The sequence below is a fragment of the Anas platyrhynchos genome, chromosome 7, assembly GCF_047663525.1.
Source record: "Anas platyrhynchos isolate ZD024472 breed Pekin duck chromosome 7, IASCAAS_PekinDuck_T2T, whole genome shotgun sequence".
In the NCBI taxonomy this organism is placed as follows: Eukaryota; Metazoa; Chordata; class Aves; order Anseriformes; family Anatidae; genus Anas; species Anas platyrhynchos.
The window spans coordinates 33,495,142-33,517,327 of record NC_092593.1 but is presented as its reverse complement, the minus strand read 5'-3'; the positions used below and the strand labels follow the sequence as shown (position 1 = coordinate 33,517,327).

The following is a 22,186-nucleotide window of genomic DNA, read 5'->3' as shown; positions in this document are numbered from 1 at the left end:
CGCTCCTGCACAGCTCAGCTCACGTTGGCAGCCGCTGCAGGACGCTGGAGCAGCCGCTCCCCGTGGGTTTGCTCTCAGAAGTGCCTGCAGCCTTCCCCATCGAGGCAGCAAAAAAAAAAAAACAAAAAAAAAAACACAAAAAAAACAGTTCTTGCTGAGCATTGCCTAGGCAAACCGGTGAGAAGCTGCGGTAAGCACGGCCCCATGGTGGCGTGGGAGATGTGCTCTGTGTGAAAGGAGGACTCGGATTAAAATCAGCCGAGCTAAAAGCAAATGGGAGGCAGCCGTGAGCACAGGTGATGGTACCAGCTGTCCCCACTAGGCACCTCTGAGGACACTCGAAGGGGACACGTGGTGAAGAGGCACCTTGCTCCCTGACTGGCATCTGTCCGCTGGCATCTCCTGCTGCTCTGAAACGGCACGCGGGGGACTCGCTGGGGGGCTGCTCCGGGGGATTTCATCATCAGGAGGTGCAAAGTGGAGGGAAGGCAGTGCTGGGGGCGTGCAGAGGACAAGGCAGAGCCAAGCACTTGAGCTCCTTGTCCCCAGATGGCTGCGAAGCTGTGGGAGTGTGCGGCACAAGAGCTTTAGGCGTGAGCTGCAGCACTTAGGGGCTGAGGCAGATAAAAGGCAGCAGAGAGCACTGCGCTTGGGCTGGCAAGGAACAGCTCCAGGGTCTCCTTCCATTCACTGAGCTTCTCCAGCTCTTCTTCTGTGACTTTGTGGGCACCTTTGCAAGCACCTTCCTCGTTCCTGTTTGCAGCCCTCTGGCCGTGGGGCTGTGTGGAGCAGCCCAGCCAGACCTCAAGCGTTGGCCAGGAGCGTGTTGTGCTCCGTTTGCCATCCCTGCTGCGGCGATTTTTGGGGCCATCTCCACCTGGCTGTCCTAGGGATTAAGGAGCCCCTTGGTGGTCCCAGAGCAGGCTGGACATGAGGGGATCTGGGTTACTGTGTCTCAAGTGAGCCTTGGGAAAGTCTCGGATGTAGGTGTCTGTGTATGCACCATGGTACAGTCCTTGCAGTATTGAGTTAACGCTAAACTAACTGAATTATTGAGTTAATGCTAAACTAACCGACAAGTGGCTAAACAGCGTGTCTCTCTCTCTCTTTCTTTACAGGAACAGAGAGTTTTCCTTGTTTAACAACCAGACGCGGCATCCTGTCATCCGCTTGAACAGGTATGACCTTTTTCCTCGTTAGCATGTTTTTGCACGGAGGCTGCTTCACCAGGCTGGGGAGGCTTGAGAAAAGAGCAAGAAGAAATCTTCTCTAACTCCTGGGACACTTGATTTTTCTGGGGTTAGTTCCCACTTTTGTAATCCTCCTTGTTTTTTGTTTTAAAAGCCTTTTATGTCTGATGGAAGCCACAAGGCGCCTTGTCTACGCAGCTGTCTCCTTGCTTTTGGTTTAGCAAGAGCCACCTTGGGGTGGAAAGAGTGTTAAGATGGTGTTGGTGCTAAAGGAGGGCATCTGAGAGAGGTGACGGTGTTGCTGCCATGGGAATGGATTTCATTTATAAGACTTCCTACGAAGCATAAGGGAGAAATGCAGTAGCGCAGAGCAAATAGGCTGCCAAAGTGCCTGGGTTTCTGCTGCCTTGACTACACTTGGACTGGGTAGGGTGAAATATTGCTGTTCTTCTGCTTGTGTTCACCCTGGCCTTGCAGCACGAGCGAAAACAAGGCTTTCAGGAAGATGAAGGGGATGCCTGTAGTAAAGTGACAGATGTAAGGTGTACTGGGAGGGCAGACATCTTCCCAGCTCAGAAAGCTCCGTTCAGGCTCTGCATCCGTGGAGTGTGGAAACAAACATTTTATTCAGCCAGTAAAGTTATCTCCTCTGTGTTCCTTCTGCGAGATTGTACTTAAGGGGGGAGAACCACTAATGAGTGATGTTCACGAGCCAGTGGGCAGGCCGCTCTGGGCTTTGTTTCACTGAAATTCTGCAAGCTGCCATTTTCTGACGTCGGAATAGCATGGCAGCAGTTTTGTTTATACAGAATAGACTAAGGAGGCATGGAGAATTTTGAAACTTCTCGTGTTTTTTCTGCTCTTTTCTGACCCAAAAGAGTTTTCCCTATTCCCACTGAGTAGCCCGTGCCATGCTTCTGAGGCTGCCCAGATATTTAATGATGAAAAAGGTGAAACGTGAAACAACTTTAAAGGAAAGCAAGCTGATAGTACAGAATGCACAAGCATTGATAGCGTGAGATCTGGCATCTGTGTATACGTGCACACACGGACTTGCGTATCTAAGTGCCTGCATTGGGTCTGAGGCTGCGTTTGGCCTTTTTCAGCTCTTCCAGACCCATAAAGGTACTCATTTCCTGAGCAACCCCTTAGTTTACATCTGCGTGCCGTCTCTCCTGGCCCTGAGGGTGTTAAGGAAAAGGAAATCAGGGATCACATTTGTCCCTCCATGGTTTTGAGGGTGCATAAAGAACACACAGAAGTGCTGAGCACTCTCCTCTCTCTCCCTGAGCTATTTATTCTCTCTGGCAAGCTGTATCAACCCAGGCCAGAACCGAAAGGCAGATGAGAGCTGTGTGCCAGCCTCTCCTGGCCCTGAGGGATGCTGCTGGCCAGGGGGCGCAGGGCTGCCCGCCCCTGGCTGCACTAGGACTTGCTGGCTGCATTTTAACCCTAACCCCACAGGAGGTCTGTCTGTCTGTCTGTCTGTTCAGGGCAGCCCAGCAGCTGGGGCAGCAGTGCCAGCGTCCCCGTTGGGCCCGGCTGCCTGCCAGCCCCTGCCAGGGCGGAGGGCAGCACGAGGCTGCTCACAGTGACCCTGCATGCCTTAGGAATTTTCCCATGGCCCTGCGATACCCTTGCAAGTGTCCAACGAAGGATGAAATCAGCTCTGAAGACTTAAAGTAACAAGTGATTTTCCTGCGTTCACCATTTCTCTGGCATCCTCCAGGGCTGGGCTCTTGGGTGGGGAGGACAAGGAACAGAAGGGCGCAGTGTGGGCAGGGCACAAGATGCATCCAGGCGGTGTTACTGGCTCTGTCTTCTCTTTTCTCCATGCCACGGGTTTGTGTGTCTCCTGCTCAGCCTTGGGAGGGCTGCAGGGGGGTGTCCCCGCCTGGGTGCTGTGGCACAGGGCTGAAGGAGGCTCTAGGCATGCCCGCACCCAACCTGCCTTCATCAGCTGCCCTCTTAAAAATAGTCTCTGCCCCGTAGGCTGGTCTGCAACCCCCCTGCTAGCTGGAAACCTCTCCCTAGCCTCCAGCTAAAATTTGTCAACAGCCACAGCGTTCCTGTACCCAGCTAGCCTGTGCTTTTAGCTGCCTCGTGTTTACCCTTGTCATCAACCTACCTGCTGCTTCCTTCGAAGGCAGCACCGTCATTGATTTTATGATCAACCTGCCTCTTCCTCCTTTCTTCTGATCATCTTAATAGCCATTTTCTGCTCTCCCATTTGCAAACACCTGTTTTGAACAGAAGCCGTGAAAGCAGAACACCCTGTTACTTGTCCTTACCCCGTCAGCAGCATTTGCTACATCTTGAAAGGCCTCGGGCGTGGTTGGTGAGTGATGGAAAGGAAGGCGAATGTCCCCTGTCACTAGTAAATCACGCTGCTGGTGGTAATAAGCCTACCTGTTGGGCTGAGTCACCGGTAGATGCTTAACACTTGTTTACAGCCAAGCACCGAGAGGGTTGAGGCAGGAATTGGCAGGCAGGCAGTATGTGGCTTGCTGCAGCTTCTTGGTGAGTATTTTGGACGCGGGAGGTGGGTCGGAGAGACCCGGAGGGGAGAGGAGGAGGGAAATGTCACCCTCACTTTCCCCTCTGTGGTGATGAGCGGTGACAGGTTCATTTGCAGGGAGAGGTTGGTGAGGAAGCAAAGCTAGGACCGTGCTGTGTCAGAGTGCTTGGTGCTTCTCTCAGGTTCCACAGCTGCCCCCAGCGCTTGGCCTTTCCCCTCCTGTGCCATAATGCTGCCCTGCCTGCACAGAGAAACCACAATAAGCAAGGTGAGCTGTTTTTTACGCATGTGAAAGCTTTCAGCAGATGAGAAGCATATTTTCTTTTGCACCTCTGACAGTAAAATCAACAGAGTGCTTCCTGCAGCTCGAGAACCGGCCCAGTGTGCTCATGTTGAACTTTCCCAGCTGCAAGTTTTGTCTCCTGAATCACATCTGGAGAGAGAACTCCACACCAGGGAGTAGGAGCTCAGCTCTCCTAAAGTCAGCTGAAGCTTTGCCATGGGCTTTCTCTTAAAAATATATCATTTTCTAAGGATTAGAGGTTCGCATCTGTGTGAAGAAGGAGTTGCAGAAGCAATGAGTTGCAAAACCAAACCTGTCGAGGTGCACCTGGGGCAGTGAGCTGGTGAAGAAAGCCTCGTGTTGCTGGTCTCCTCGTGTAGCCTGACCTACCAGGTGTCCCTTGTTTGTCTCCCACAGCAGACGCTGCTGCTGCCTAAAGCCAGCTTTATCCCCGGCTCGTAGTGCCAAGTTCTCTTGAACTCTCCTGCGAAGCATCTGGTTCTGGCTGGTGTCAGGACACGGGGATCTGCTCTCACACATCAACACCGGGGGCTGGAATCACTGCTGCCTGCAAGGCAATCATGGAAAAAATGATCCCATCCCGGCTTGCTATCTTTAAATGGCTTTGTAGTGCGAGTCCCCGGCTGCTTAAGCGCTACCAGCCCCTTCGGGTTTGGTGCTAGAGAGCCCGATGCTCAGAATTCAGCCCGAGTCAGGTGTATTTAAGCAGGCGTGTTAGTAAACATGCCTTTAAAACAGCCAGGGGGAGGAAGGGGAGTGCTGTGTGCCTTCTGGCAGGAGAGGAGCCTGCGAGAGGGAGGCACAGCTTCATTTGTGTTGAGCAGCGAGGCTCATGCGAAGAGCAGATGTTTGTTCCTAATGTTCTTCCCAGCGCAGCTGATGAAAGAAAACTCTTCATAATCGTGACCGAAGATATTCTAGTTGTCATCCTTGAGTCATTTTTTCCCTCGTTTCTAATCCCTGTGAGGCTTCGGTCCCTCCCGAAGCAGGAAGTTATCGCTCAGCCCGGGCTCTGGCTAAGACTTGGTGGGCGGCTGGAGCAGCGGCACCAGGAGAGGGATGGGGTGCACGGCACGAGTCGCGTCCTGCTGAGGGCTTCGTGTGTAGAGGGTAATCCTGACAGACAGCTTGTTCTCTTCTTCCTTTTCCTAATCACCCTCAAATTCCTTAGCAGAAGGCTTCAGGACATTTTTCTAATAAAATTGCAAGTGTGCCTGTTCTTCAGCCTTTTGCTATGTTTGCATGGGATATCCAGGGCAGGTTTTAAGGTGCTCTGCTCAGCAGCCCTGTAGTTAATTCATTATGTTACCCCTGCCCACATCCATAAGGTGTTTCTGCAGCGTACCCTCAATAAAATCTCCCTGGCACCCTTATTTTAGTTACTTTGTGCAAAAAAAAAAAAATTTTGCTTATACAATTACCCTTGCGTAATTCTGCCATGAAGAAATGTAAGAGAAGAATTAGGGTTCTGCTTTAGGGGTGGAATGAAAACAAAATCAGACGCAACAGGATCGAGTCCAGGGCTAATGGCGGGGTGCCTGGGAGCTCGCTACTGTGTGCAACAGCTTTTGCTGTGAGTCTCGTTAGCGCTCTGATTCACCGCTGTAGCTGCCATAATATTAGCGACGAGGTGTCCAAGTCTGGATTAGATCACTGCTGTGTGAGGAGCCGCGTGCTCAAACAGCGCAGTTGTTCCAGACCCCAAAGAGCTTACAGGTCTACAAAGAGATGTGGTGGTGAGCAGCAGGCTGGTAAGGCTGTGTTTGCCAGGGTAATTACTGGCTTAGAGACCCCAGAGCTCACGGTGGGAAATCAGTTCTCATGTGATGCAGTTCACCTGGGACGTATCAGCACGAAAGCACGTTCATTGTGCAGCTGACATGGGACCTAGTTCTCTTTTACTTGTTTTGTTTTGGTTTTGACTTAAAATCGTGTGTATTATGAGTTACGAAATCCACACTGCTGGCTTCATTTTCAGTCTGTCTCTGCTGCTTCGCATGTTTTCCACTGGGAATATTTTTCTAATACAGCAGCAGAGCAGTTCCTAGTGCAGCTCTTGTAGCAAATGGCAGAAATGGGCAAACCAGTTCAGCTCCATTGTAAACTGCTCCAAATGTTGGTCTTAAAATGGAATCAGATGCTACCCTTTTGCTTTCCCGCCCCCCCAGGTTCTGAATGTTTAGGTAGCGGGCTTCAGCTAGCAACAAACCACCAAATTAAGGCAAGAAAAGCTATTTTTTTTCTGGCCTGAACAAAGTGGGGAAGATGTGGTAAAGCCTCCTTTCTGAAACTGGGCTGTTCCTATGACTTTTAGGGCAAAGCTGCTTTGAAATGCCAGAAGTTGGGTCTCCGTATTGGGTCTCCATATTGGTTTGAGTTCAGCTCGTTGCTGGAATTGGCCAATTAAGCAGCTTTGTAAATGGAAGCGATTGGCATAATTTGGCAGTGTGGGCTGGAGCCCAGTGCCAGCTCTCACGGTTTGACCTTTTGCACTGCGCTGCCTGCGCTCTGCTCTCCAGCCCTGCTGCTCCCTCCCTGGGTATCACCGGTGTCCTCATCCCCTTGGCTGCCCGTGGAAGATTCACACCTTCTGCTGTGATTCTTTAGCCCCACAACACCTGGTTCTTCCCTTCATCCCCAGCTCTCTTCCCCCGTGTTTTTTCTGCTTGTTCGCCAAAATATCTCCATTTGCTATCTCCATTCACTCCCTGGACCATCGGGGGCCCTGAATTAATTTCAGTTCCATGCAGCATTTCCTCAGCAGCTCTCCAGGACCCCTCTGCAGTGCCTTTCCCCTGCAGCTTAGCCAGCACCGGGTTCATCCCCTACCTGTCCCTGCTCAGACAGTGAATTGGGCCAGAAGCAGCACAGGATGTGGCTGTGTGAACTCCACATCTGGTGAGTAGACCAGCAGGATGCTGCCAAACAGAAGGAATAAGGGTTGAGCTCTTCTCCTTCTGTCCCCAGAGGCGTTAATGCCTTCCATCTCCTCTACCCATCTGGAGGTTTCCTTAGGTGGTAGGTAGGAGCTTGGTGTCTCCTGTCAAACACGATGGAAATGGGCCGGTGTGATTCACAATTCTGCGCCTGGATAGACACAGCAGAGACAGGCAGCAGGAGCACAGATATCAGGAGAGAATTAGGGAGCAAGTATTTTTGGATTGCTTGCACGTTCACACATCTTCAGCTGAGCTAAGCAGCGCCATCGAGCAGGGGGCTGGCAGTGCTGCTTTCGTGGCAGGGAGAAATTTCAAGGACCTGTTATGTCGCTGTGGAGAGAGGCTGCTATCAGGGACTTGGTGCATACCTTGTGATTTATGTTTGCTTCAGTGGGTTCTGGCACTACAATGTGCCACATTTTTAATTGCTACCCAAGGCAGTTCTTTGTAAAAGTATTTTTAGTAACGAGCAGCCATCAGAAGGAGAAATGCAGAAAGCTTTATATAGCTCCCTGGAGGAAAGAGGGGGAAAGTGTTAGGGAGAGTCTGTGAAGGAATTAAGGCACTTAGAGACAATCCACTTGGCCGGGCCGGCAGCCCTACAGAGCTGAAGGAAGACATTGCATTTTCAGCTGTTGTTGTTTTTGTTGGTTTTTTATGCTAACATCAATAACGGGGGCTCCTTAATGTGGTGTGCGGGCTGCAACCTTCATCGGAGACTTCAAAGATGTGTTTTTAAACTGGTTATTCTTGCCAGTGCTGGCTGATCATCGAGGCTTTTAAGGCCTCAGGATCCCTTCCAGCAGCGCCAGGGGCCTGAGCAGAGTTTTTGGGCTCCCAGGGGCCGGAGCTGTTGGGCAGCCAAGGAGGCTGGTGGCATCCCGACCCCCTCTGCTGCCCCAGCGTGCCCAGGCAGCAGCAGCTGAAGCTCAGATCTCCGAGGCAAGTGTTGCAATCCTCTCCTTTTGGGTTACTGCTGAAAAAGTTAGTCGTGCTGCCTCCAGGCAGATGCTGCATCTGGTCAGCGTCCTTCCCCCAGCAAAACTTCCTGAAATCTGGATGTGAAGGCATCGGTTGGGAGCCAGAGCGTCCTCACGCAGATAAAAAGAGACAGCCCTTGCCCCGAAGGGTTTGCAGCGCAAACAGGCAAGTAATGGACAGCGTGAACATCATAGTCCCTCTTTTACAGCTGGGAGGGCTGAGGCGAGGCACAGGCTTATTTTGCCATAAGGTCAAGGTTGTGGAGCAGGCGAACAGCAGAGCCCTGGACTTAACTTTGATCTTGCAGCTCAGTGCCCTTGGAAAGATCCTCATGGTTATAGAAATACGCACATGTTATGTCACAGCAGTAGGGGAAAGAAAAACTCTATTTGAGATGATCTGATAGGCATTTAAATCAGTGCATGGATTTCGTCCTCCTTTGGTCAATTTTCAACGAACTGCATGCAGCTAATGCCCGCTGGAAGAGGACAAATTGCCAGCAAATAATAATTACGTTAATCCAGAGAAGAGGTGAGACAATCACAATCTCAGCAGCCCGTAGATAATAAAAAGGAAATCTCCTTATTCAGAGTACTTTATAATTGCGAACGATATTAATCTCCTGGAAAATACATGTCTATGAAAAGGAAGCCAAGCTTTTGCTTGAACACAAAGTAGAGCGGTTATGTTTTCATCACAGGGAGGTCTGGCTAATTGTGCCCTTCTTTTTCCTCTTTTTGTAACCCTGTGGGGGCATGGTCCCAGGTTTGCTGCTGTTAGCTGGTGGATTGACTGATTCGGGTGAAGTCGTGCAGAGGATGCCCAGAGCTGTGCCAGGGACAGTGTCCTCAAGAGGGTGATGGATCTTTCCTGGGAAGGTTCATTCTGTTCCCATCTCAGATGGGATGCGCTCTGGCCCTTCTCTTAATTAGAATAATGTCAGTTTCTGTCCCAAGGACGGATAAATGAGTGTCTGCTTCAAGAGCTGCATGAGGTGACTCCTTGAGTACAGGGCTAGTCAGTTATTCTGAGGTGTGAAACTCTTCCCCCTTCTCGTGCCATCAGCATCTGCATCAGCTCCTGCATTTAAAACATACCCTACTGAACAAGCTAATTTATGCAGCTTATTACTGGCTCTTGATTAAGCCACAGTGCTAATTAGCTGCTCTGAAGTGGCTGCAGGCTCGGGGTGCCTCCTAGTCAGCCTGCAGTAATGGAGTGCCCGTAGCTGTTAACCCAAAGGCCACGGGGCTGTGAATTTCAACACAACAAGCAAGCAGGCACAGTGGTACCATGTGAATGCCCAGAGATGTATATAAACATAAAAATCAGCCTAATTTTATACAACTAGCAAATGGACCAAATGGAGAAGGATCCAGAGTGCTACCTAGCTTTGATTTGTCTCAGATCTCACCAGAAATAAACTTCTGTCCCAAGCGGCCGTCAGGGTTGCCTCTGCCTCGCACAAACACGTAAATCTCCAGTTTTCCAATTTGTAGCACGAGCAGAGCACGTAGATGTGCTTTATGTTCCGTGAATGGGATATTGGGTAATAGTAGTGGGTGACAACCATGCTGTCAGCTACATTTTTTCCAGAATAAAGCATTCAGCAAAATATATCTGGCTGGGCATCTCTGCTGCCTCTTACTGCAGGAGGTTGTGGAGCTTACGAAAATGCTGCAATGCAGCAAGTGTACTACCACTGATTAAAAGTAGATTGTTGTTGTTGTTGTTGTTTTTCCCCCCTTTCTGCAAGCTTGTGGGTGGCATTTTAATCAAGTTCTCATGGTAACAAACATAATTTAAAAGCACTGAAGCCTGCTAAATTAGTCTTTTTCTGTATGTGCTCGAGGTGGGTGTTAACTCATTACAACTGCAGCGATGCTGCTTGTTTCGGTACTGCTGGTGCAGGGATGACAAGGGAAGGGACGTGGAAGGAAGTGTTGCTGAGTGCAGAAAATCGTGCTCTGCTTTTCACCAGGTTCTGTTGTCGTCTTTTCTGTAAAGAGGGCGCAATTAAAGCGATGTGTAAGGTGCTCCTTCTGGGGCTTTCTCGGTCGGTCCTTTAGCTGTATTCCGGCATCACGCTTAAAGGGAAATCGGGGAGGGTCTGAATCGAGTGGTAATGAATCGATCTTGAAAGCACCACACGGCTTCAACCTGCGAGCTCCTGGAAATGAGGCGCTCGTGTCTGGCCTCTAGATGTTCTGCCTGGCTGTCCGATGTGAACGCTTCCATTGCATTTCGTGCTGTGTGTGCTACCCCTAATGAAGTTACACTGGGATGTGTCTAGGCTGGCAGATAGGCAGGGCACGCGGGAAGGCAGGGCAGGAACTCTGCAGGGTGTCAGAAGACGTAAGAGGCAACTTGCTCTTTGCTGAGCGAGAGGTTGGTTTCCACTCAGAAGCTGTTTTGGCTATTTCCTGCTCTTAAATACTTGTGGAAATGAACTTTTGTTTTTAAAACGACAGCCTGCCTGCAGGAGGCTACTGCTGTTTCCCCATGTCCTTGCCTAGCTCACCTGCAGAATTGCAGCCTTGTCCGGGGAGCTGCCTTTCGGGGAAGGTCGAGGCCCGCTGGTGACCTCCCATGCCTGGCTTTGTCAGTAAGGCCAAGCCCACAGCTCCAAAGAAGCACTGAAAATAAAATTTAGAGAGGTAAGATTGGCTGTGAGACAGAATGCTGCAGCTAGGCTTTGGGAAAGGACAGAACCATCCCGGCTACGTGGAAGAAGACTTGGAGTCTCCTTGGGCTTCCCCAGTTCTTTATCTGCTGTGCACTGGGGCTGCTCTACATCCTCCTCCAGAACACATCGGCTGCTTAGCCCTTTTGCTGCAAAGGGGCTGGTCTTTTTTTTGTGGTGTATAAGGGTTCAGTGTTACCCTTTCCTGTCTAACTTGGCCATGCATAAACACTCCCCAGTGGTTTGCAGAAACGGGACAGCCGGGGGACCCTACCGTGTTCTCTAGTGCGGCTGCATCGCTTTGCTGCCGCCCTCCCTTTCTGCCATCTCCTAACTGCCTTCGTCAGCAGCTGCTGCAATGGAGAAACGGATGACAGGAATTGAGTCAGAAGGAATTTTTAATCTGGCTTTTTCAGACCTGGAGCAAAAAGTGACTTAATGCTGTGCCATCAGAATATTTCCCCGGCCATTTTCTGTACCATTGACTGAGAGCTGCTCTGGGAATTTCAGCAGAAGACTGAACGCTGCACAGATCCACCACGAGACTGGCTCCTCCTGCATCCTCCTGCTCCCCTCTCTTGCAGCAGGTTGTTCTGGCCTGTTCGGGGAGCACTGGACAGCGTTCCTCAGTCTCCTGACAGACTTTGGAAATCATTCATGTTAAAACCTCCTGGGATTCTGAACCGGTAAAGCAGCAGAGAGAGGTCAAGAAATGTATTGATGGAAAGAAGCCTTCCCTTAAAGACACCTTGTCTCAGCAGTCATTTCTTGCGGTGCAGAGAGGCAGAAAGCCCCCCTCCTTTCAGAAGCTGCAGGTGGCTGTGAGCAGCTCTCCTTGGGAGCTGCATGGCACAGTGAAGTTCGGTGCCTTCTTCAAAGCAGCACGTCCTTTGAGTGGTCGATGTTTGAAATGCCAACCACACCTTTTAAATGATAATTTTTTGCACTTGATCGTGGGCTTTGTGTCAAAGATAATGATCTGGGTATTGTAGTCTTCATTGGCCTGATGTTAACAATTCCCAGTTCACCAAGGAAAGCCCCTCTAAAATGTTCAGAAATGCAAAAGACAACCGAAACGTAACGAGGATTGCAGTTTTGGAGTGTCCTCTCCTATCAAACCCTTCCGTGTCGAATGAAGTGCCTCTTTGAAGGACAAGTAAATATTTGTTTCAAGAAGAGTCTCCTGACTGCTGTAGTGTTCCCAGAGAGCCCAGACACAGCACCACTATAAATCCTGCCTGGAAATCTCTGCTGGCTGACGGGCCCGCAGCAGGGTTTGATCTTAGCAGTGCTTTGGGAAAAGGAGCTTTAGGGTTTTATTCTTCTAGGTTGTGCTGCAGCCTCGCTCCTGCAAACGCTTTCAGATTGGAAACAGCTACAAGGGCAGCAGCAGAGGCCTCTTGTATATAATATATAGGTATCATCTTAAGCATTCTGTATGGATGTGTCTTCACAGCTCTGTACAGATGTGTAGTGTTTGGCATGGGGTACGTCTCAGTGCAGAGGGTGATGGCTGTTTCTCGCTTCAGAGCAGCTTTGGGTGTCTGGACCCAGCAGCAAGGCGCCCCTCTGTCCTTCATGCTGTCTGTCCCTCTGCGTGGCACTGCTCCCCGGGCTGCGAGGAGCCTCGGGAGGGTTTTTAGGCAGATTGTAGAGAAGAAACTGGGCAAGAAGTTCAGGAAGGGAAACTGGAAGATAACAGAGGAATAGGAATGAGGAAAATGCTGCTTGGGATGAGAGCTGCAGGAGAGGACTTGGTGCCTGCTCCCGGTTTGAGGAGGATAACAGTGAAATGTTTAATCTGGACAGCAAACGTGGCCAGGCCCTGGGTGCGGGTCTGGAGCCCCAGGGGCTGATGCCCTGGCTGGGATGATGTAGGCAGAGGGAGCGGCAAGGATAAAACCTGAGTGGGGCACAAACCTGGAACATACACACAAGGGGACCCAGTTAGGACTGTGCCATCATCTCTGATGTCTTCCGCAGCCAAACTCGAGGTGTAACCTTGCAACCCCAACCTCCTTGCAGATGGCTTTGTGTGCGTGATGTATGTTGATGCACCTCTTGACAAAATCTGCTTTGTGACAAAGAGGTTTTTTTTAGCCTTTTTGGGCTGTCTTTAATGTTCTTCGTCAACAGAAGCAGAACAAAACTTTCCATCCCTAAACAAACGAAGTTCAGCACCGTCCAGATGTGTAAGTAAGCGGCTGCCATGGCTGGCTTTCATTGCTGCTGGATAGACGGTGATTTATTCTGTAAGTTCTGCGCCCTGAGCCTTCAGAAATTTTCTTCTTTTCATCCTGAAGTCTAGCAGTAATAATTAGCAAGCCATAAAAATCGACCTGATTTGTGGGAAGCACTGAAGGATGCAAAGAGACGTTTCTGTTCAAGGAGACGGGAACAAAAGCGCGTGGTTACTGACCCAGTCCTGTCAGACCTAAATTTTGAGGGAATCCCAGGCGCTGAGCGTCCTGCACACTGAATGCTGCCTATTCATGCAGCCCTTGGAGCAGCGAATGAATCATCCTCCTGAGCAGACACAGCCCCTCTGGGTCGGAGCTGAGGTCAGTGGCAGGGCATGTGTTTCAGACCGCTTGCCCTAAATGAAAAAGCAAACATCCAAGGCGCTGCTTACACTGCTGCAGCTTTGAGCATCTCGCCTATAAAACATTTACGTGTGGCATCTTGTGGGACTTCTTAGACGTGGCAGCTCTGGGTACGTAACCAGGTCCTTCTGGCAGGGCCATCTGTCCTCCTGTCTCCTCACATGCCTGTTCTCTTCACAGGCACCCTTGTCCCAGCCCGTTCCCTCAGCTGCTCCTCCCGTTCGGCCCCAGCCCAACCATCAGCTCCAGGTCAGTGTCTTGGCCGCAGAGTGGAACAGGAGGAGGTGGGGCTGATTCTGCAGGACGGGTTGCAGAGGAGCTCCCCCTCTCAGCCAGCCCCAGGCAGGTGGCACGGTGTCGCCCCCAGAGCTTGTTCAGCTGCATCAGCAGGGGGATGGCCATGCATCCGAGCTGTAGCACCCTGCTTCAGTCAGAAACTCAGGAGACCAGCAGAGCTGTCCATTGGCAGCGATAGGTGGTTTTTTATTTGCAGTGTGACACACTCTGTGCTGGGCATTTTCCTGTGCAGGTTACTAAGCGTTGTGGTGCTCAGCAAGGAGCTGTGATATTCCAGCCCTCTTGGCGATATTCCACCCCTTCTTCAAAAAGCAGTGGCAAGAAACCATGCAGTTAATTAATATTCATATTAGATTAGCAAGTAAAGGCCCCGAGCCACATTTGATCTACATTTTAGTTGTGTGATAAAAACAGTCCTCTGCCAGAAAAGGCTCTTGTATAGAGAAACCGTGAGCAGATTAATGGACGGCAAACTCAGCAGGTGCCTTCTGAACCTCTGTGAACTCTTCTCGTAGGAGCTTTCTGCAGCAGCTAATCCCAGAGTAATTCCTGCAGTGGGCAGAATCCCCTCTGGCTGCTGCACTCTTACTCTACATGGAGAGAGGGGTCGTTGGTTTCCTCTTCTTGCCTTCGCTGTGCTGCATGTGGTTTTTAGACCCCTGTCTCATTCCCCTTCCCTAGGAGGAAGAGCCTCAGCCTGTTTGGCCATTCCTTGCACAGAAGCTTCTCTGGATCTTTAATCACCCTGCTTGCACTCTCTGCACCTTTCCAGGCTGCCTGTATTTCAGTTGTGATTAATACTTAATGCCTTCAGACATCCTAAACCAACAGCAGTATCGGTGCTGCTGAAAGACTGAAAAAGCCATAATCCGGAGGAAATCAGAAGTGGCCTAAATCCTCACGTGTTAGATCCTGGTATGTCTCAAAACATCCTTTGGCTGTCTCTTTACATTAAAACGCCACTCATTCAGCCCCATGCAGAGCCTTGTTTCCTGACTTCTTCCTCGGTTACTGAACTTGTTCACCAGTCAGTCTTCGCGTTCCTGGCACACGCTTTCTGCACCCAACGCAACTTCCTTGCACTTCCCTGGCCCTGGGCTTGCTTCTTGCCTCCCACAAAACTCATTCATCCCTCGTGTTATCCCAGGAGAACACCACTGACTTCACACACGTACGTCAGCCCCTCGGCACGGGGTGGGAGCAGCGTGGCAGCAGAACAAGGTTAAACCCAACCTGTAGCAAGAAGAAGGTAATTGCGCACACCCGGGGGAGCCCGGGGAGGAAACGAGGCTCTGAAATAGGCCTTTGCTGTGACAGCAAGTCCTGCAATTAAGATTTCAGAAAGGCTGAATGACTCAGTGAGTTGGTTCCTCCTTACACATTAATACCCTAATTTTCTAACTCAGGAAAAAAAAAAGGGAATTTAAAATTAAAAAGAAGCCTTGTAGTTAAAATACAAGCCAGGGCACGTAAACTCCTGGTTCTGTTTCAGTGCACACCCCAAGATCTTAACTGAAGACCTTTCAAGGGGAAAAAATACCTCTGAAAGTGAGGGCTGCAAAATCACCACTGCTATTTTGGGTTCCTGCATTACCTGCTGTGTCCTCCCTGCCCTGCACCCCCTGGGCCCATGCAGGCTGGGGAGTGGCTGCTCCATTTCTTTCCTCTTGTTAGCAGTAGGGTTGGTTGAGTAAAGATTTGGCAGGGAAAAGCTATCACATGATAAGATTGCATCCCAAATATTGTGATTTCGCTGTCTGAAGTGTTTAAAAGCACAAAAGCTTTCTGGGTGTTCTCATTTCCAGGTAGGGAGAGAGTGTTGTATTTGCCAGGGTACAGAGCCGTGGGTCAGAAGAGTGGGTGGCTGGATGGTGTATTTGGAAGTCCTACAAGCAGGAGGGGATATTTAAGTCAATAGAATGCTTTTGTTTGTCACATTGTTCGTTAGCAAATAGGGTGAAGAGATGAAATAATCCTACCACTTGGGTAGGACCCAGGTTTTGCAGCACAGCAGGCGCTGCTCAGACGTTCCCTAGGAAAGGCAACTCGGGTGCAAGCTGCCCCGTGCCAAGTTTGCTGCAAACGTAAAAGCGAGCGGGTTTTGCAAATAACCTCTTTTCCCATCAGCTTTGCAAGCCTTTGTCCCTTCCTTTCTATGTATTTATTTCCAGTTAGATGTTTTGTGCTGCAGTTAAAAGCATCGGTTTCTGTTGGCTGTAATGGGTCCTGGGCCTCTGCCTCCAAGGTTTGCTAACCGCGACAAGGAGAATCAGAGATGCTTAAGTGAGTCTGGACGGAGGGACCTCCGAACAAGCTTTCTTCTGTCTGATGCTCTTTTTCAGCATGAATAAACAATGCTTCTGCTCGACAGTAAGATGTTTCTGCTTCCGCGGTGTGCCTGGGATGATTGCCTGGTGTGTCTGAGCATTGTGAAGTGAAGCTAAAAGCACTCTTAGCAAAAGAGTAATCTGCCCCTGACCTGGGGAGAAAACCTTCTTCACGTGAGCCAAGACTTGCCCGTACAAACTGGAGCAGCACATGGCCTTGAAGATCCTTTCCTGTTACCATTTCAGTGCTTCGTTTTCATGTCAGCATCCTTGTGTTGCTTGCTCAGTTGCAGAATCATCACAGTGATCCTTAACCTCAGTGCATGGAAGGGCAGAAATAAGCTGAGACTGTGGCTGCAGCAGGAGATCTGCCTCTGGAGGTACCGAACAGCCCCTCTTTGGGGCTCCGTGGCCCTGGAGAGGTTACAAAAGCAGCCTTCCAGAGTCTTGTCCCCGTGCTGGTTCTCCTGCATGTATTTACGGAGAAGAGCCTGCCTGAAATTAGCCCAGGACATCCGTCTTACCATTTCTAGGAGCTGACGTGACGATGCTCCAAAGATAGCATCTGGGTAGTTCAAAGACTGTGCTGCAGCAGGGACAGAATTAGTCCTGAAAGTTAGACAAGACCTTTGAAAAACCAAAAATGCAGGCACATTTATAGAGGCAGCTTTTTTTTTTTTATTATTTATTTTTATTAGAAGTTCATGGACTAAAGTTAAGATCATGTGAAAACGTCACGTTTAATGAGGTCTTGGCACAACTGAAAGAAATAAGGGATATGGAGAAGGACAAGACTCCCCAGTGTAGATGATGTGCTTGTTCTGGGTGAGATTCTGCTTACGTGAGCTTTGCTTAGCAGTCACCTGTGTGGCACCTCCTTACTCAACACTCCAGCACGCAGAGTGGCCCTGCCAATGTGGGTGAGAGCACCGACCTGTCCTGCACGCCCAGGATGCAAGTCACATAGCAGCAGAGTTAATTATAACCCTCGCTACCTAATTGGAGCTGTCATCCATCGCGGAGCCTCTCGAGAGAAGAGATGCGGCATCAAATCAATGCATCTTAGCAAGGTCACTGCGGGGAAAAAAGAAACCTTGCGGAGTTGGCCCCTCGCCTTGTTGTGGGCTTTGACATGGAGGTGTCACGGCATGAGCCGTGGAGACGAGTGTTCATTGCACGAACTCCTTAATATACAGTTGCAAATCTCCATTTGTTTGGAGGAACCAAAGCACACCACGTGGAAAGTTTGGATTTTAAGAGCTTTCAGCAGCAAGGAGGCCAGGAGAGGAAAGCTGCTCAGAGGGTGCCACGAGACGTTTACGGGGAAAGGCCACTTGAGCGCTGCCTCCCGAGCATCCCGGTGAGCGGCTCCCAACAGAGCCCCTGTGGGCACTAGCTAAGGCCTGGGGACCCTCAACAAGCCTGCCAAAGGCAATTCCTTCCCAAAAACACGAGGAGAGGCTCCCAGTGCCTGCTTGGTAGAAAGAACAGGTGGGGAGCTGGGCTCAGAGATGCTCCATGGGAGCAATCCTGGCCTTGCTGAGAGCTGGCTTTGGGGGGAAGCACCAGGCTCCTGCGGAAAGCTGCCAGGCCTCTGGCCTCACCTGTCAGCCCCTTAGGAAGGTGAGGAGGAGGAGGAAGAGGAGGATGTCAGCAGGGGTGGAGCAAGGCCTGCCCTCTGCTACTGAGCAGGAGAGGACAAAGTGCTCGTGGTGCCTAAAAGCCGCAGGGCTGGGCGTGATTCAATCCAGCGTCAGCGCCGTTACTGACTGCTCTGGCTTCTTTGATGTTTTTGCCATCCTTAGCAGGGACCAGATTTATAGGTAATAAGTTTTCTGCCTTTTTCTCATTGCAGATATCCGTTAGAGTTGTCATGGCACTGTTGTCATGGTTACCAGCTCCTCCACCAGCTAAAGCACCTCTCCTCTCTCCTGCAGGAAGCAATCATGGCTAGTGATAGCTGCGTGCCTGGGAGCGTATTTGATGAATGGGAAACGGTGTAAAAATGCAGCATCCTGGATGGAAACTGTCAAAAAGGGGTGGTGGTAGCGCAGGAACGGGTGGGTGGGGATTCACCGAGCTTTTGGACTAGAGCTGAGCCCCGTGGTGGATGCTTTTTTTTCAAGGCAGAAGCTGCTGGTGCTATGTTGCACAAGCGCAAGAGGTGCCTGGGTTTGTGTTTTGGGAGCCTGAGCGAGTTTGTGCAGTCCCTAGGAACAGGGGCAGGGGCAGCCACGTGTCTGGAGGGCAGCAGCCGATGGCAGCCTGGCTTGGTCATGCTCTAAGCTCCTTTCCAGCAGCCGTGGGGAATTAATACCCTCCCCAGCACAGCAAGGAAGAGCTGTGTCGGGCAGGAGTGGCAGCTGAAAGACTCCTCCTCATCCCCTCACCTGTTCCTGCGTCCCCGCAGCGGGGAGGACCCAGCTGCTGCCAAAGGAGCTGCAGTCCTGGCCGTGCTGCGCTGCAGGGAGGAGCCAGAGCATCCTGTTTGGAGGTACTCACCAGGCAAAAACCTTTGCTTAAAATGTCTTCCTACTGCATTCACCAAGGACCAGACTGGTGCTGCCTCTCGGCCCGCCTCTGCATCACTGGGGCCGTGCAGGGCTTGGTGTGGAGCAGGGGGAGTTTGTCAGGAGCCGTGTTTCTGCAGGGGGAATCGTTCCCCCACTTTGTGTGCTCCAGCGAGCGTTCTGCCTGCAGAGCAGGATGTACCAGTTACCTGGCACTGCTGGTGATGGGCTGCCTGCCTGCTAAACCATCACAGCAGCGTTGGAGGTTGTGTTTCCCACACCTAAGGGTTGCTGCTTTTCTAAAGCCACATTTGTTTTTTTTTCCGCTAATATCGGGGCCCTTTCTGGACTCTCATGGCACTTGGGGCTTTCACGGGTCTGTTTGTCCCCACCGTGTCAGCGGTGCTGGCTTCCCTTTTGATCTGAAGGGAAGTTATGAAATCAGGTGGCACTCAAAACTTCTCCACTGAGGAAACGTTTCAGCAGTGATTGCTCTGCCGACTTGAATTTTGTGTGCGGTGACCCCCAGGGGGGCAGCGAGGGGAGGCTCCTGCGCTGAGTGTGGCCTCCCGCCCCCAGCTCCCTGCCGACCATGGGAACAGAGGGGGATAAATCCCAATCCCCGCACCCCGGGGAAGGACACAGGGCAAGGAGGAGCGGGGAAGCTTGGGCAGCTCCTCCGGCTCCCTGCTGGCCCTCTGCAGTGCCTGTGCTGGCAGTCAGCTCAGCTGCTGCGCAGGCTGGAGCCAGCCTTCGTTTCCAGCGCTGGCAGGGCTGCAGCTTGCAGTGCCTTTTCTTGCTCTTCCCACAGCCAGCTGCCTTTGTTCTGCCTGGGGTCCAGGTATCATCCACTCTCTTTCATCAGTATTGTAGCTCAAGGTACGACCAGAAGAGTGAGGGAAGGAATTTTCTACAAAAAATGCGTGGCTGTCGGCTAATGGTCCGCGGTGTAGGGTTGGCAAAGCTTTTAAAAGCCCTGGAAGCTAATACAGATGGGAGCAGATGAACGCTGCCTGTATTTGTAACAGATGCAGGTGGTGTTTAAGAGGATTGTCTTGTTCGCATTGTCTAGAAAGAAAGATCTAGCTGCAAGCTAATAACTCAAGGAACAGGCAAGGAAGAAATAAATCGTATTTGTTATAAATTAACAGAGAAACCTGTTTGTCCTTTGCTAGGCTTGAGAGGCTCCAATTGAGAGAGAGGTTTAATTTGTCCTGATAATACATTATATTACTGGAATTATGGTACGTACGTGCCTAGGATCAGCTGGTGAGCGTTGGTAATCGCCCAGCAGCTCGTGGGCTGTGGCTGAACATGTGAGGTGAAGGCGGCTCCTGCCAGACGCCGCGAGGCTTCCTCCCCGTTCGTGGTCTGGTTGCTGCCCTTCTCTCTGAGCCGTGCGAGGAACTCAAGTAGTTTGGGAAAAGGCCCCATGTTAACAGAAATGAAAGGGTGAAATTCAGCACGGATCTCTTCGTGCGTTGCTGCATCCCAAATTGGCCCTCCTGTTTGCTAGATGCTCGGAGGCTGCACGTGAAACAGGCGCCCCGGCAGTGTTCATTGGCCAAGAAGGCCAACGGCATCCTGGCTTGTATCAGAAGCAGCGTGGCCAGCAGGGCTAGGGAGGTGATTGTCCCCCTGTACTCGGCTCTGGTGAGGCCGCACCTCGAGTACTGTGTTCAGTTTTGGGCCCCTCGCTACAAGAAGGACATCGAGGTGCTTGAGCGGGTCCAGAGAAGGGCGACGAAGCTGGTGAGGGGCCTGGAGAGCAAGTCCTACGAGGAGCGGCTGAAGGAGCTGGGCTTGTTCAGCCTGGAGAAGAGGAGGCTCAGGGGCGACCTTATCGCTCTCTACAGATACCTTAAAGGAGGCTGTAGCGAGGTGGGGGTTGGCCTGTTCTCCCACGTGCCTGGTGACAGGATAAGGGGGAATGGGCTAAAGTTGCACCAGGGGAGGTTTAGGTTGGATGTTAGGAAGAACTTCTTTACCGAAAGGGTTGTTAGGCACTGGAACGGGCTGCCCAGGGAAGTGGTGGAGTCACCATCCCTGGAGGTCTTTAAAAGACGTTTAGATGTAGAGCTGAGGGATATGGTTTAGTGGGGACTGTTAGTGTTAGGTCAGAGGTTGGACTCGATGATCTTGAGGTCTCTTCCAACCTAGAAATTCTGTGATTCTGTGATTCTATGTCTTGTGTGCAAAAACTAGGGCTGAGCTCCTGGTGCTGGCAGGAGGTTACCAGGATTTGTCCTCCCAGATTTCCCACCTCTCATCTTTTGTTTCTGTTCCTGATGCCCAACCGCTTTCCTCGGCTTCCCGAGGCACAGCTGTCAGTAAGGGAAGTTTAACAGCAAGTTCCCTTGGGACCCTTTAGTCTGCACTGCCTGATAGTTAGTATACAGGTACACTGCCCCAGTCGGGCAGTTGGTACACAGACAAGAATTTAAGGTTTTCCCTGTTATTTGCCAGTATGAGCTAGTTGGCACCCTGCAGGAAAACAAGGGCGTTGCGAAATCCTCCAATATTGGCCTAATTCTGCTCTCTTAAAAAGTGAGACTCTGAGAAAACCCATCCTCTTCCATGCCTAGGTAACGTTATTGTAACGCTAAGCTGAAGCCATGAAATACACGGAAGGGCAGCTAGCACAGCTGGACCGCATGTTCCCCACAAGGTTTGTCCCTCTGTCTTAATTCCAGGTTATTTAAGTATTTCCCTTCTCTCTACAGCTCCCAAATGGCTGAAAAGGATGAGGCAGTCAGTTTTTACCCCCATTCCTGTATAAGCTGTTAGTTCAGAAGGCAGAATATCCAGCTCAGATCCATAATGCCATCCCAAGTGCCCTGCATGAGTTAGGAGGACGTGAATTTCAGGTAAAATATGACAGAAAACCAAGTGACCTGGTGGCATGAGGCCCACCTGTGTGCCGGCTGGGAACCTGAGCCATGAGTGAAGGACGCCGTGCAGCAGCCATTGCTGGATTGCCAGGCACAGAGATGCTCGGTGTGACTCACTCGCAGTGTTTCTACTACCATTATAAACTCTGAGAGCACTTGATGAATAACAGAGAGTCAAGAATGAATTCATCCATGTTTCACTCTATAACGGCCTATTGTAAATACCGAGCCAAATCCTGCCTCCAGATACATACAGCTCTCATTGAAGCCTGCCCACTGTATTTATTTTTAAAGATAAAAGCACTTCTGTTGCTTCCACAGAGGACTTCTGTGACACAGGCCATTGTAAGGATGTGAATATCCTTCCTCAAGAGCTTGAAGAGAAGCGGGGAGTGTCTGCCTGGGACAGGGAAGGGCACTTCGGAGATAACAGCCTGCAGGCTGTGGCAGTGGGGTCAGAGCTGTTACCTTCATCCAAGGGACTTGCAGAGATGCGTTTCCCCGTGGTCGTGCCTCGCGTTACCCTCTCGCATCGAGGCTGTGGCTGTACGTGCAGAATCGCTCCCTGATGGCTGGGGTAAAGGGGGCAGGGAAGGCAAAGGGGTGCAGATGTGTGATGTCTGCGTCCCACAGGGACACATCTCGGGGCCGCCGGGCTCCGTGACACTGCTCAGCCCCCCATTTTCATTACAGCTCAGACAAATGCTGGGTTTGAGTTTTCACCTGCTCCTGCAGTCTTCGTGCAGTTACATATCCCCAGGGAACGGTGCTGGGTGGGTGTGGGAGCAGAGCTGCACCTCCCAAACCCACGGGGTTTCACTGGGTGGAGAAAGAGTTGTTACTCCTTTTAGGGGTAGAATTAGAGTTTGAGTCACACCGTTATTATGAATGAAATACCATGTTCATGATTCACTGTGATTTTTAATTTAAAGCAGCATAGAAG

General features: G+C 50.9%; 1 protein-coding gene across 38 annotated transcripts in view; it reads left to right on the top strand.

Moving 5' to 3' along the window:
* MAP2 (microtubule associated protein 2) overlaps nucleotides 1–22,186 on the top strand; it is a 174,322-nt gene that overhangs the window by 86,386 nt on the left and 65,750 nt on the right. For 35 of the 38 annotated variants that reach the window (XM_038181829.2, XM_072040448.1, XM_027461374.3 and 32 more), the window contains one exon: nucleotides 1,119–1,178. The exons of 1 other annotated variant lie outside the window; for it this stretch is intronic. The gene's annotated coding sequence lies outside the window, so the exon portion shown is untranslated. Of the gene's footprint in view, nucleotides 1–1,118; nucleotides 1,179–1,274; nucleotides 1,300–3,687; nucleotides 3,711–22,186 lie in introns of those variants that run through there. 2 more of the 38 variants (XM_072040430.1, XM_072040434.1) reach the window with 2 other exon arrangements.